At 38.2% G+C, this 12,932-nt stretch overlaps 1 protein-coding gene across 3 annotated transcripts in view; it reads left to right on the forward strand.

Annotated features, from left to right (window-relative positions):
- Positions 1 to 12,932, forward strand: part of didum (dilute class unconventional myosin) — an 814,019-nt gene that overhangs the window by 213,212 nt on the left and 587,875 nt on the right. The window lies entirely within an intron of this gene.

Genomic DNA, 12,932 nt, shown 5'->3' on the forward strand with positions numbered 1-12,932 from the left:
AAACAGTTATTAATCAGTCAAAACTAGATTTTGAACAAGCTAAGAGTAGAAAACTTGCTTCTTGCCCTGATGGTAGCCGAGCATTCTAGTCTCTTGCCAAAGCCATTGGCTGCAACTTTTGCCCATCTCTGCTTCCACCTCTGTCAAAACAAGATGGTTTGTTGTCACTTCAGCCAAGGATAAAGCTGACTTGCTAGCATCCCATTTTTCTTCAAACTCATGTATTAATGATCTTGGTAAAACACCTCCCACCATTCCCAACATGCTCCATTCAATGTCTTCTGTAGTCTTCTGTGAAAAGGATGTTAGAAGGATTTTGATGAAGATTGATGCTAAGAAAGCTCCAGGTCCTGATGGTATCTCTCCACTTGTTCTCAAAACCTGCACTCCTGAACTTACTCGTGTTCTTTGCCGCCTTTTTTTAACTTTCTTATTTGAAAAGTATTTTTCCTTCTGCTTGGAAATTTGCACATATCCAACCAGTTCCAAAAAGGGTGACAAATCCCTCCCATTCAGTTATCGGCCCATTGCAATTACTTCTACTCTTTCTAAAGTAATATAGACATCAATTAATCACCAACTCTTAAACTACTTAAAAACCTTCCATCTGATCAATGATTGCCAGTATAGATTCCGTCAGTGTCGATCCACTGGTGATATTCTGGCTTATGTTACCCATTTATGGACAAATCCAATGGAAAAGTTCTGTGAAACACAAGCAGTGCTGTTGATCTGATTATCAAGGAAATTGCTTTCTCAAGGATATTCAGTATCATCTACCTCCAACCCAATCTAAACTGCTAAGATTTTATTACCTACTGACAGCCGCTCCTTGATTAGACCGGGGTTCGAGTCCGTCACCACCAAATACGGAGGATGCGGAAAGGTCAGGAATGACCACCGCATATCCCGGAACAATATGGCCATAGTTGCTAATGCTCCTAAAAACCAAATAACAAACAAACAAACCTACTGACAGCTGCTGTTCAAGATTTATACCAGAATGAATGTTAAATAAACTGAATAGACTAGTGGCAAAGAAGAAAAATACACAGGTTTCTCATAAATGAGTGAGAGATATATAAACCTAGAGTAGATATAAACTAGTTTGCAATCAGGTGACAAAGTGGGTTAAGCAAGCTAAGGCAGATTACAAGTCTCTGCCAAAGTATGCAAAGAAAAGTACCAAAGACTTCTTTATTTATGTAGAAAGGAAGGAATTACACTGGTCTGTAGATATATCTGATGTAACTGTTGATGATACTGCTGAGGTTGCCGACAAACTGAATAGATATTTTACATCTCATTTTACATATGAGGAATTATTTTGGGATAGGGATGCCAGAAGGGGAGTTCCTGGCATCCCTATCCCAAAATAATTCCTCATATGTAAAATGAGATGTAAAATATCTATTCAGTTTGTCTCCTTATTGACAAGGGAAATGAAAGGGCACAGTGACTAATTACATACCTGTAAGCTTTACTCTGTTCCAGAGAAAATAATGAAGTCACTGATTAAAGAAATAATGAAGGACCATCTAGACAAGAATGTGGTTACATGGCAGTCACTGAAGTTTAATATTGACAGATGCAAGGTACTGTATATGAGAGCAGTACCTTGCATCTGTCAAGGTACTGCATATGAGAGCAGTCATCCCAGAATTGTGTACCATGTGTTGCCATACTGAGGGTAGTGGAGAATAAAAAAGACTTGAGGGTAATTGCACGGTCTGATGTGTTCTCTGAACAATGGTGACAGCCCATGGGGTTTTGTCAGTAATTTATAGGAATTTTTCCTGCAGGGACACAGACTTTTGTAGGTTGATTCCATTCCCCCAATGTTTTGTTTAAAATATCCAAAATTTTTTGTGTCTCAGAAAGCATTACATATGTAAGAAAAGAGTCGCATACATATATACTTCAAAAAAAATATTCCTTCCAATTCAGTGCAGTTTAAATACACACAATTCCTGTATATCCACCCTTCATATACATATTTTGTATAATTCATCAAGTTCAGCATGGCCCACATTAGAACCATTCCCTAGTCTTTCTCAGCAGTGTCTCGTAATACAATAGTTAATCCAGTTAGTGCAGATCCATCCATAAAAAAAATAAATATATGAAAATAATTCCCATTTCTTTCAATGCAGTCACAGCCAGAAGAGCCAATAATAATTCTGTATGTAATTTTGTTATTTATTCTTATTACAGATCAGTAGCCAATTTACCCTCTCTGAGTTCTCCTAAGTGTCTGATTATAGAAATTAAGAGTTGCTCAATATGTTCTTGATTTTTTGTTAGTATGCTTCAAAAAAAATGCAAATTTCACAAGATACTTGTAGAAAAGTTTCAAAAAATGCTTCAAGAGTTATGCATTCACTGTAACTGTTCGGGAGCATGTTCGGGAGGCAACTAGAGGGAGTAATACTCTTGATTTGATTATCAGCAGTGATTCTTCATGCATTAAGAATCTGCAGATAAATGAACCACTAGGTGGCAGTGATCACAGTGTGCTGAAGTGGGATTTACTCAAAGAGGTAACTACCATTAGGGGTAAAGGGAAGGGTTATTGCTTCCGTAAAGGCGACTACGATGGACTGAGACGGTATTTAAATTCTATACAGTGGGACCAACTGATGATGTTACCAACAGCAAATTCAAAATGGGAAGCATTCAAAGAACTTATCTTGGAAGCTACTAGGCTTTACATACCAACTAAGAAATATTGTTCAAGGTTTAGGCCAAAATGGATGTCAGATGAACTAATGAGGCATATGGCAGAGAAGAAAAATGCATGGGATACATACAAATTAACACATGACACAGAAGCCTATGATAGATACAAGTTGATATGCAACCAAGTTACAAAGGAGGTTAGGTAGGCGAAGGCAGATTACGAGAAATCCTTGGCAAGGGATGCAAAGAAAAACAGCAAAGAGTTCTTTACTTATGTAAACTCTAGAAGGAAGGGGATGAATCAAATTGGTCCACTTGATATTGATGGGTCAAGTGTTGATGATCCTGCTCAGGTAGCTAACAAACTAAATGAATATTTTGCATCGACATTCACACATGAGGAGTTATTCAGCGAGGGGAATGCCAGAGGTGTATTCAACTCTAGCAGTAAGCTACAGAATCTTGAAATAACTGGGAGTAAAGTGGAGGAGAAACTGTTGAAGATAAACACAAGAAAGGCACCCGGGGTGGATGGGATCTATCCAGTTATATTAAAGGAGGCAGCAAAGGAAGTAAGCAAACCCTTAGCCATAATTATGAGAGCTTCCTTGGACTCAGGGGAGGTACCCATAGACTGGAAATGTGCAAATGTGACCCCAATTCACAAAGGAGGATCAAAGGCTGACACAAGTAATTATAGACCTGTGAGCTTAACTTCTGTTCCAGGAAAATTAATGGAGGCACTGGTTAAAGAAGCACTGCAGGATCATTTAGACAAGACTTCCGTTATAGCTCAGACACAGCATGGTTTTGTTAAGGGGAAGTCTTGCCTGACCAACTTGATTGGATACTATGATGCAGTCACAAAAGAACTGGATGCAGGGAATAACTTTGATATTATATACTTGGATCTTAGAAAGGCTTTTGATACTGTTGCACATGGAAGACTGCTACACAAATTGGAGCAGTGTGACATTGGAGGCAAATTGCTGCTATGGATAAAGGGGTGGTTGAGGGGGAGAAGACAGAGAGTGGTAATCAATGGACACTGCTCATCGTGGACTGATGATATTAGTGGAGTCCCTCAGGGCTCAGTGTTGGGTCCATTATTGTTTTCTGTATTTATAAATGATATTGATGATGGTATATCAAGCTTAATGTCCAGGTTTGCAGACGATACAAAGGTTGGCAGGGTTGTCAAGGACACTACTGACACTATGCTGTTGCAACAGGATCTGGAAAGGTTGAGCAGATGGGCTGAGAGGTGGCAAATGAAGTTTAACATTGACAAATGTAAAGTACTACACATGGGAAACAGCAACCCCAGAGCAACGTATCAACTCTGTGGTACAACACTGACAGTGGTGGAGAATGAAAGGGACTTGGGGGTGGTTGTGCAGGCAGATATGAAGTTCTCTGAGCAGTGCAGACGGGCTGCAAGAGTAGCTCATGGTGTATTGTCGATGATATATAGGAATTTTTCCAGCAGGGATAAGGAGGTGATTATTCCATTGTATAAGGCGATGGTCAGGCCACACCTAGAGTACTGTATACAGGTCTGGAGGCCTCATTTCAAGAAGGATGTAGAGCTGCTGGAACGAGTACAGAGAAGGGCAACAAGATTAGTGAATGGAACAAAGGGGTGCTTTTACGAAGAAAGGCTTAAGTTTTGCAAATTACAGTGTCTGGAGACTAGGCACCAGCGAGGTGATCTGATAGAGGTGTATAAAGCCTTGAATGGTTTAAGCATGCTCAATGCTGATGGGATTCTTCCTCTAGCTCAGAAAAATCACCTGAGAGAGCATAAATTCAAATTGAGGAAAGACAGATGTAGGATAGACGTGCGGAAATTTGCCTTTAGCCAGCGGGTGGTTGGTTGGTGGAACAGACTTCCATCCCTTGTGGTGGAGGTTGATAGCCTAAATAAGTTTAAGGCTCAGCTGGACAGGTATTTTGAACGAACAGAGGGGTGAAGTGGAAGTGGTTTTTTTTTTTTTTTTTTTTGGCTGATGCTGCATAAGCTTGCTTTCTTGCATCAAATGCCTCTACTAATGCTAATGCTAAAAGTTTCAAAAAATGCTTCAAGAGTTATGCATTCACTGTAACTGTTGCAACAAATTATTTTCAGTGCCATTTCTAAAAATCTTGTACATATCTCCACAGCTGTAGTAGAGATAAATGTGTCTCACCAACATTTGAAGTTAGGTTTATTCATTTTTCTAGTATATGGCACTAGTAGCTTATTGCTAAATGAACCAAGAAAAGGGTGTATGTACCATACAACTTATTCTTGGTTCTTTTTTGCCACTATGCCACTATTTTCTGCCCCAAAAAATGCACAATGATTTCTAGTTTCAATTTTTTTTTTTTTTTTTTATGAAAACCCCAAACACGAAAGGTATCAAAACCTATAGTACTTAGTACCGTGCATGGGTTGAAGGAGAAGTATGGGGGGAGGGGGGTTGCCGGAAACTTTGCTCTAGAGACGTAACATGGGTTTCACCACTTCAAGCCTCCAATATTAACCACACTGGTGTGCAACTTACGGGCCAATGCTATTTCTAAAGGTTACAACCACAAAATGAAACGAAACAACCTGTGGCGATTTGCATAACTGTGGCCGTTCAGTAGAAAGCTGGTGCACATGCAAAAATTTGCATCATGATGAGAGAGCTCACATAAACAGATAAAATCAGCAATTCAGCAGTTATGTACAAATTACCGAATGGTGAGCAGCACGATTGTTACAGATGTTCGATTGGTTTCATACAGTGCTACAGATAATGAAATGGCCAGTAGACAGCATCTGGATGACTTTACCCAGGGTCAAATAATTGGGAAGCTCAAGGAAGGTTGAAATGTAAGGAGTGTGGTTGCAGAGTTCGGTATCGCCCAAAGCATCATCTCGCATGCATGGTCAGCCTTCAGAATGACAGGTACAGCTATTCGAAGGACCAGTGGTGGTCGTCCACAAAAAACAACACCCAGCGATGGCCGCTATATACTCCTACAGGTCAAGAGGGACTGATACCAGACAGCGGGATCCATTGGAAACCAACTGCACAGGATGCAGGATATTGCGGTTTACTGTGGCCAGGCGACTCCACAAAGATGGACTGTTTTTCTGACGGCCAGTACGCTGTGTCCCTTTAACACCTGCCCATTTACAGTGGTGCATTGAACACTATTTACAGAGACACCGTTTACAGTGGTGCATTGAACACAAGGACTGGACAGCAGCACAATGGGGTAAGGTACTCTTTACTGATGAGAGTAGATTCAATCTCAGCAGCAATTCTGGACATCAGCTAATCTGGCGAGAGGTTGGTACACGGTATCACCCTGCAAACATCACTGAAAGGGATCGATATGGTGGTCGAGGTGTTCTCATCTGGGGATGCATTATCTTGGTTGGACATACACAACTCCAGATACTGGAAGACGGTACCGTAACCAGTGCACGCTGGTTACAGTACCGCTGGTAACAAGGATTACTGTTACTGAGGTAATCCTTCCTCATGTGCATCTGTTCCGAGGTGCCATTGGCCCCAAGTTCCCGTATGGATTGGCCTGCCCGTTCCACCAATCTAAATCCCATCAAACGCATATGGGATGCTCTGGGGAGTTGCCTAGTGGCACGTCCACACCCACCAGAAAATGTTCACCAGCTGAAGATGCTGCTGACAGAGGAATGGACGATGCTACCACAAGAACTTATCAACAACATTGTTCTAAGTATGGACAGGCGATGCAAAGCCTGCATCGGCATTAGGGGTGCCCATATCTCCTACCAAGGACCACCTCTTCCCTTTGTTCTATCTTTGGCAGTGATGCATCTGTATCATGGCAACCAGTGCTATGTTGCCATTTTTGAATAAAGTCCCTCTGTACCATTTTGTTTCTGTTGTTGTGACGGTGTTGTTTCCTTCATTTCTGTACCCCACGAGGTTCCTTTGGTATGCTTTTCCCATATCCAGGCCACCCCTATGAGAAGCTACAGGTGGAAACCTGACTGTTCCTTAAGTTTTGCACACTAGTGTATTTCCTTCCTACCCACAACTCCACATTCTTTTGTTGCAAATTTCTGACTGAAGTGTTCAAGAAGGCAGTAACTAGATTATTTAATAGTTTGTTTCAAAATTTTCTTACTTTAGAAAGAAAGAAGAAGAAAAGGAAAGAAAATTTTTATTGAGGCCACCAGGTGACTTCACTTAAACTCTTATTCAGAACTGACTGGAGCATGGGCTACATTACCTCCAATGGAGGTAATGTAGCCCATGCTCCAGTCAGTTCTGAATTTGGGCTACATTACCCAAACTTAGCACATATGTTCTAGACAGGATGCAGAAGAGAAATACATTAAAAGCAAAATTAGGCTCACAAATCAAACAGGAGAAATTATTTACTCTAAATGATTAATCTGTTACATGATCTGTATTGGTGTGCTTACTGTGAACAAAGAACATGCCATTAAAACTAGTACAATAAGATTTTCACTTTAGTGCTTGATGTTTTCATGTAACAGCATTAGTGGTAACACAATGTATGGCACAACTATTGTCAAGCATATTAGCATGACATAACGGTATGGTACCTCCTTGTGACTGACTTTGGAGCTACATGAAGCTGACACATTTCTGGTCACCACTGTGGTCTAGCAGAATATTAACCCCATTAACCATTCCATTACTGTGTTTTAAATTCTTCCAAACCACAGTGGTAACCAGATCGGAGCATATGTCAAGTACTGACCAGCAAACCCAATATTACAATAATTAAAATTCAATTTATAATGCCAATAATTCAAATGATATATTGCCAATAATTCAAATTTCCCAATGATGATATTGGATTCTCAGTACTTGATATGTGTCCCCTGCTGTAGTTAAGCAGAATTATACACTCAGTAACAGCATGGTAAAACGCTGAACATAACATATCAGAGTTGATGCTATCCTTGTGGCAGCTGTGTTGTTGATAAATGGGCAGTTGATTATCCTTTCCATAGTAAAACGCTGTGGTGACAGTTCTTGAACAAATCTGATGTCAGGAAATGCATTATCTTGCATAAAAAAAAATGCTGTTTCCAACCATCCTCACCATTTGCAGTTGTGGAATGACAGCAGATACTAATCTGCTAATTTGGTACCATCAGGCAGTAAACAAATGCAATAAATCCAGTAAAATGGTTTGCTTCAAAAAGGAATGGGCCTATAATGAAGGTAGTCGTGTTACCACCTCATAAAGTAACCTTAAGTACATATAAGGAGATTTCCTGTATTTCCATAGGGTGGTTCTGTGGCCCAAATTCTTAAGTTTTGAGTGTTTACAGTCCCATTCAAGTGAAAATGGGATTCATCTCCCCTAAAAGAATTTTTCTATAGCCACCGGATGTCTACTACAATTTGTGCAGAGAAGTTGACAGGAAATGTCAGTTGAGTTTTGGCATAACCCACTTGCAATTGTTGCTTTCAATGTGTTTTGTATGGGTAGAACAAAAACACCTTCCATAAAGTCACATTCAGGATATCCAGCAGTCTTCTGTTGTATATCCAGACTAGTTCTGCCTTCAGTGATAATACTGGCACACCATTGTCCAGAGATCTTTCTATGAGTGCAGTAGCAATATCCTCAACTAGAGTCTTAATCGGTATGAAAAGCCTAGTAGCTTCCACGATTAGTTCCTTGAATGCTTCCCCACTTAGAATTTGCTGTTGGTAACATCATCAATTTAAAAAAATGTCTGAGACCACTGTAATCACCTTTACGGAAGCAATAACCCTTCCCTTTACTCCTGATGGTAATTATATCTTTAAGTAAATCGCACATCAGTACACTATTGTCACTGCCACCTAGTGGTTCCTTTATCTGCAAATTCTTAATTCACGAATAATCACTGTTGATAACCAGATCAAGAGTATTACACTCTCTGGTTGACTCTCGAACATGCTGCTGCAGAAAACAGTCATCCAATAAATCCACAAAAGTTTTGCCAGTGAGCGAGTCACAAGTTTCAGTCAATATCTGGAAAGTTAAAATTCCCCATTATAACATAGTCTGATTTACTGGCCAATTCTATTTTTCTGTACAATTGTTTGTTGTACTATTAAAGTCATTAGGCCTATAACACACTCCTATTCTCATTTTTGCTTTCCCAGTGCTTATGTCACACCAAACTGACTCAACATTGTCCATGTATGTCAACTGGATGCACTTCCTTAGATTTTGTTTTTCTTAATTAACAGCATAACCCCTCCTCCCTTCCTACTCTGTCCTCTATATACACATTGTACTCACCAAATTCCAATTCTACACTGCTTATATACGTGTGACTCCATGTCTCTGATATCACAACAATATCTGCCTTTGATGTCTTGACCAGCACTTAAAATTCATCAAATTTGTTTACTATACTTATAACATTGGTGTATATGCAAGTATACATGCATCTATCTTATTCTTAGTTACCCTAACAAGCACAGACCACACTGAGAAAAATTCTGCCCCATGAGTCTTGCACAGTCCCTCCAAACCGAATTGATTGGCAAGGCTCTCATCATATACTCCTTCCTATCGTGTCTGGGCAGAATTGCAGACACTTTCAAGTTTAACCCTAACTCATGACTTTTTTTCAGCATTGCATATTTATTTAACAAGCATGTCTGCATGCTTGTTAAATAAATATGCAGATCTCCTACTCTTAATGTCATTAGTGCCAATGTGTACAACGATATGACCCTTTGTCCCTTAAAAGATGATATCTGTTCTACAACATCATCAACTTTTGCCCCAGGCAGACATACTCTAGTCCTATTCCACCTATCCTTTTTACACAATATATTACCTGTCTCCCTGACAATAGAGTCACCAACAATAACTAATTATTGTCAGTGACAATAATTATATATTTTCACCGACAATGAGGTCAATGAGGAATAAATAGTTATTCCTTATTGTGAACACCTGGTATGGTGTTATGGTTGAAGTACTGCAGCATTTACTAGATTTATTGCTAAAGAGATTTGCAGAAGTTTTAAAATCAGAATACTGTCTAGCTAATTATTAAATATAGAACTACTATTGTTTTTTTTTTCTTTTTTATGCAATGTGTTATTATTTAATTTTTATTATTATTTAATTAATTTTTTCATAATAAACACTACCTCAGTTAATGCACATAAGTTCTATATAAACATGATACTATTTTGAAGACTTAATGCACAAGGCATAATATGTTATGGGTTGAAATTAACTATATAACATCGGTGTAAATACACCAAAGTTTACCCATAAATTTAACTACATAAGTAGTGTAAAGGCATCGCTTGGTTATATCTCATATTGTGGCTACCTTCACAACGAGATACCAGGTATTGCACTACTTCGGGATGCGCCTCCGTAGCCAGGTGGGAAGGAGCAGCAGTGCGTAGCACACACTTCTTGATTAGACCGGGGGTTTGAGTCCGTCACCACCAAATACGGAGGATGCGGAAAGGTTCAGGGAATGACCACCGCATATCTCGGAGCAATATGGCCTTAGTTGCTAATGCTCCTGAAAACCAAATAACAAACAAAGCACTACTTCGAATAAATAATGCATCTCTAGTAGAGGAGACTACTGTTATTTATTTTCAGTAGGCACCACCCAGATGCATTTTGGAGCTTGTTGGCTCACTCATCGGTGGGCGGGCAGGTACCCTGATAATGCAGACGTGGCATCACGGTTGCGAAATTAATTCCACAATATGCGAGATGCCAAATAGTGAAGATAAATGCCTTTACACTACTTAGTAGTTAAATTTATGCGTCAACTATGGTGTATTTACACTTATATTATATAGTTAATTTCAACCCATAACATATTATGCATTGTGTCTTTAGTCTTCAAAATATTATCATTATCTTCACTATTTGGCATCTCTTGTATTGCAGAACTAACTTCGCAACCGTGATAGCATGTCTGCATTATCAGGGTACCTTCCTGCCCAATGATGAGTGAGCCAGCAAGCTCCAAAATGCATCTGGGTGGTGCCTACTGAGAATAAATAACAGTAATCTCCTCTGCTAGAGATGCATTATTTATTCAAAGTTTTATTTATTTATTCAATACCTGATATCTCATTGTGAAGGTAGCCACAATATGAGATATTACCAAACGATGCCTTTACACTACTTATGTAGTTAAATTTATGGGTAAACTATGGTGTATTTACACCAATATTTTAAAATAAAAACATAAACATGATACACATCATAAAAAAGAAAATTAAGTGTATTTTTCAAGAAATATATACCATATATTCTGGTGTGTAAGTTTACCTTTGAATCATAAAAAATATAATCTAAAATTTTAACGTTGCCTTATATTCAGCATATAAAATTTTAAGCTTAAATTAAAGGATCAATTAGAAAGATGTAAATGAATGTCAATATATTTATAAATTATTATATATTTATATTTTTTACACAAATATACAGTGCTGTTGACCTTTTAAAACCCAAGAATTTGTTCATCTTCTTCGTTAGATGAAAATAGTTTGCAGTATTCATTGAAAATTATGTTTTCAGACTTAATTCCTGAAAACCTTTGAAATTGTCAATTCTTATAGCAGACACCTTTCCATATTGAGACATTGTTTACAGAGAAACTATTTTGCAGTACAATACAAAGAAAGCCTTGGTTACGTAAAGTGTCCCATGTGCACACACAGTAATAGGAATCATGTTATTTTCTGTCTGTAGGCTTTGGTTTTGTGACCTTCTGTTTATGGGAGTATGTATATTCTTACAGTTTTCTATACATTTTACCATGCAGTGTAATAGAATATCATAATGTAATTATGATATTCTATTACACTGCAAAAGTAAAACAATAAGGGGTAGATAGTGATTCTCAATGGTTTTACTGTGATACACCACTTAATGAGATGCAAAAGATGACTAAAGAAGAAGAGGATTAACTTATATGGCAAACATATGATTAAGCAGAAATTTTTACTGGGGGTGGGGGGGAAGCTTTCAAAGAGAACTTCACCGAATCCCTATTAAATTTTCTATAACGGTTACAATGAGATTGGGAACAGTAAGTCAATAAAAAATAAAAAAAAATTAAAGAATAAACAAACCAAACATAAAATGAACAAGAATTGTTGATTGCGATATATTTTGGTCAAACATTATTAATTATTGCTTAATATTGATGTGCAATATTTTCTGAAAGAAACATGTATTTACTTGAAGTATGTTATTCGAAGAATCCATAGCTTAGTTAAGGAAATGCCTGCCAAGCATCTTCAGATTGTTAAACTGTGAGATAAGAATTGGTGGTTGCTTGTGTCAAAATCTTCCAGTGAATTACCAAAGCACTGAAGTATTAATTTATTATTCATAAGTTTGCTATGGGTATTGAATGAAGGAGTGGCCAGTTTCAACTCAAGAAAGAACAATTCAATTTGGAGAGTGTACTAATTCTGGATATATATGAGGTCTGATCAAAAAAATCTAAGATTATTTTTCTATATAAAAAAAATCATTTTTATATGCAGGCAACTTCAAAGTAACTTGGTTCTGATTGAATGCAACTAACATTCCTACCACTTATGGAAGAATTTAAACTGTATAGGAGCTCTCCGACTTACGTAAGGGTTGCATTCTGTGGAACGCGACGTAAGTTGGAATTTCCCCCATGCATGTGCAGCACTCGCAACTGTGCTCGCTGAATTGATTGAATCAAAAAAGAAATGTTGACAAACATGTAAATAGAATTATTTATTGTATTTATTAAATTTTTATCTCATGTGTAGGAAAAATTACAAAAGCATGCAATTTAAAAAAAAAAAATGAAAATTATAGATTACAAAAAAGAGAGGAGACAGGCATAACGTTGGTAACTTTTACTTCTCGAGCATCATTGCCAGAATCGATGTCTTCAGATGATAAGTACGCCGCTGTGGAGGTTGAAGGCTGTGGAGATTTAGAAGGCGTCAGCCACTCAACCTTATGAAAGAACATATCAATGGATGACTGGACGGTGGCTTTTTTATTTTCATCGTAGATTTCTTTGTAGCAAGCAAGCATATCATTCACCCCCTCTGTTAACTTTTAAGAATTGTTCGTTGTCAGGATCCATCTGCTCAAACCTCACCATTGCTGATGCAATTTCACGAAATGCCATTGCAGTCCCTCTGGTGATGAAGCGTCTCGGCTCCTCATTTGGTTTATCTTGAGCTTCGTCAGCATTTTCTTCTTTCACT

This window comes from Mastigoproctus giganteus, chromosome 1, assembly GCF_048544385.1.
Source record: "Mastigoproctus giganteus isolate SK-2022 chromosome 1, ASM4854438v1, whole genome shotgun sequence".
NCBI lineage: Eukaryota > Metazoa > Arthropoda > Arachnida > Uropygi > Thelyphonidae > Mastigoproctus > Mastigoproctus giganteus.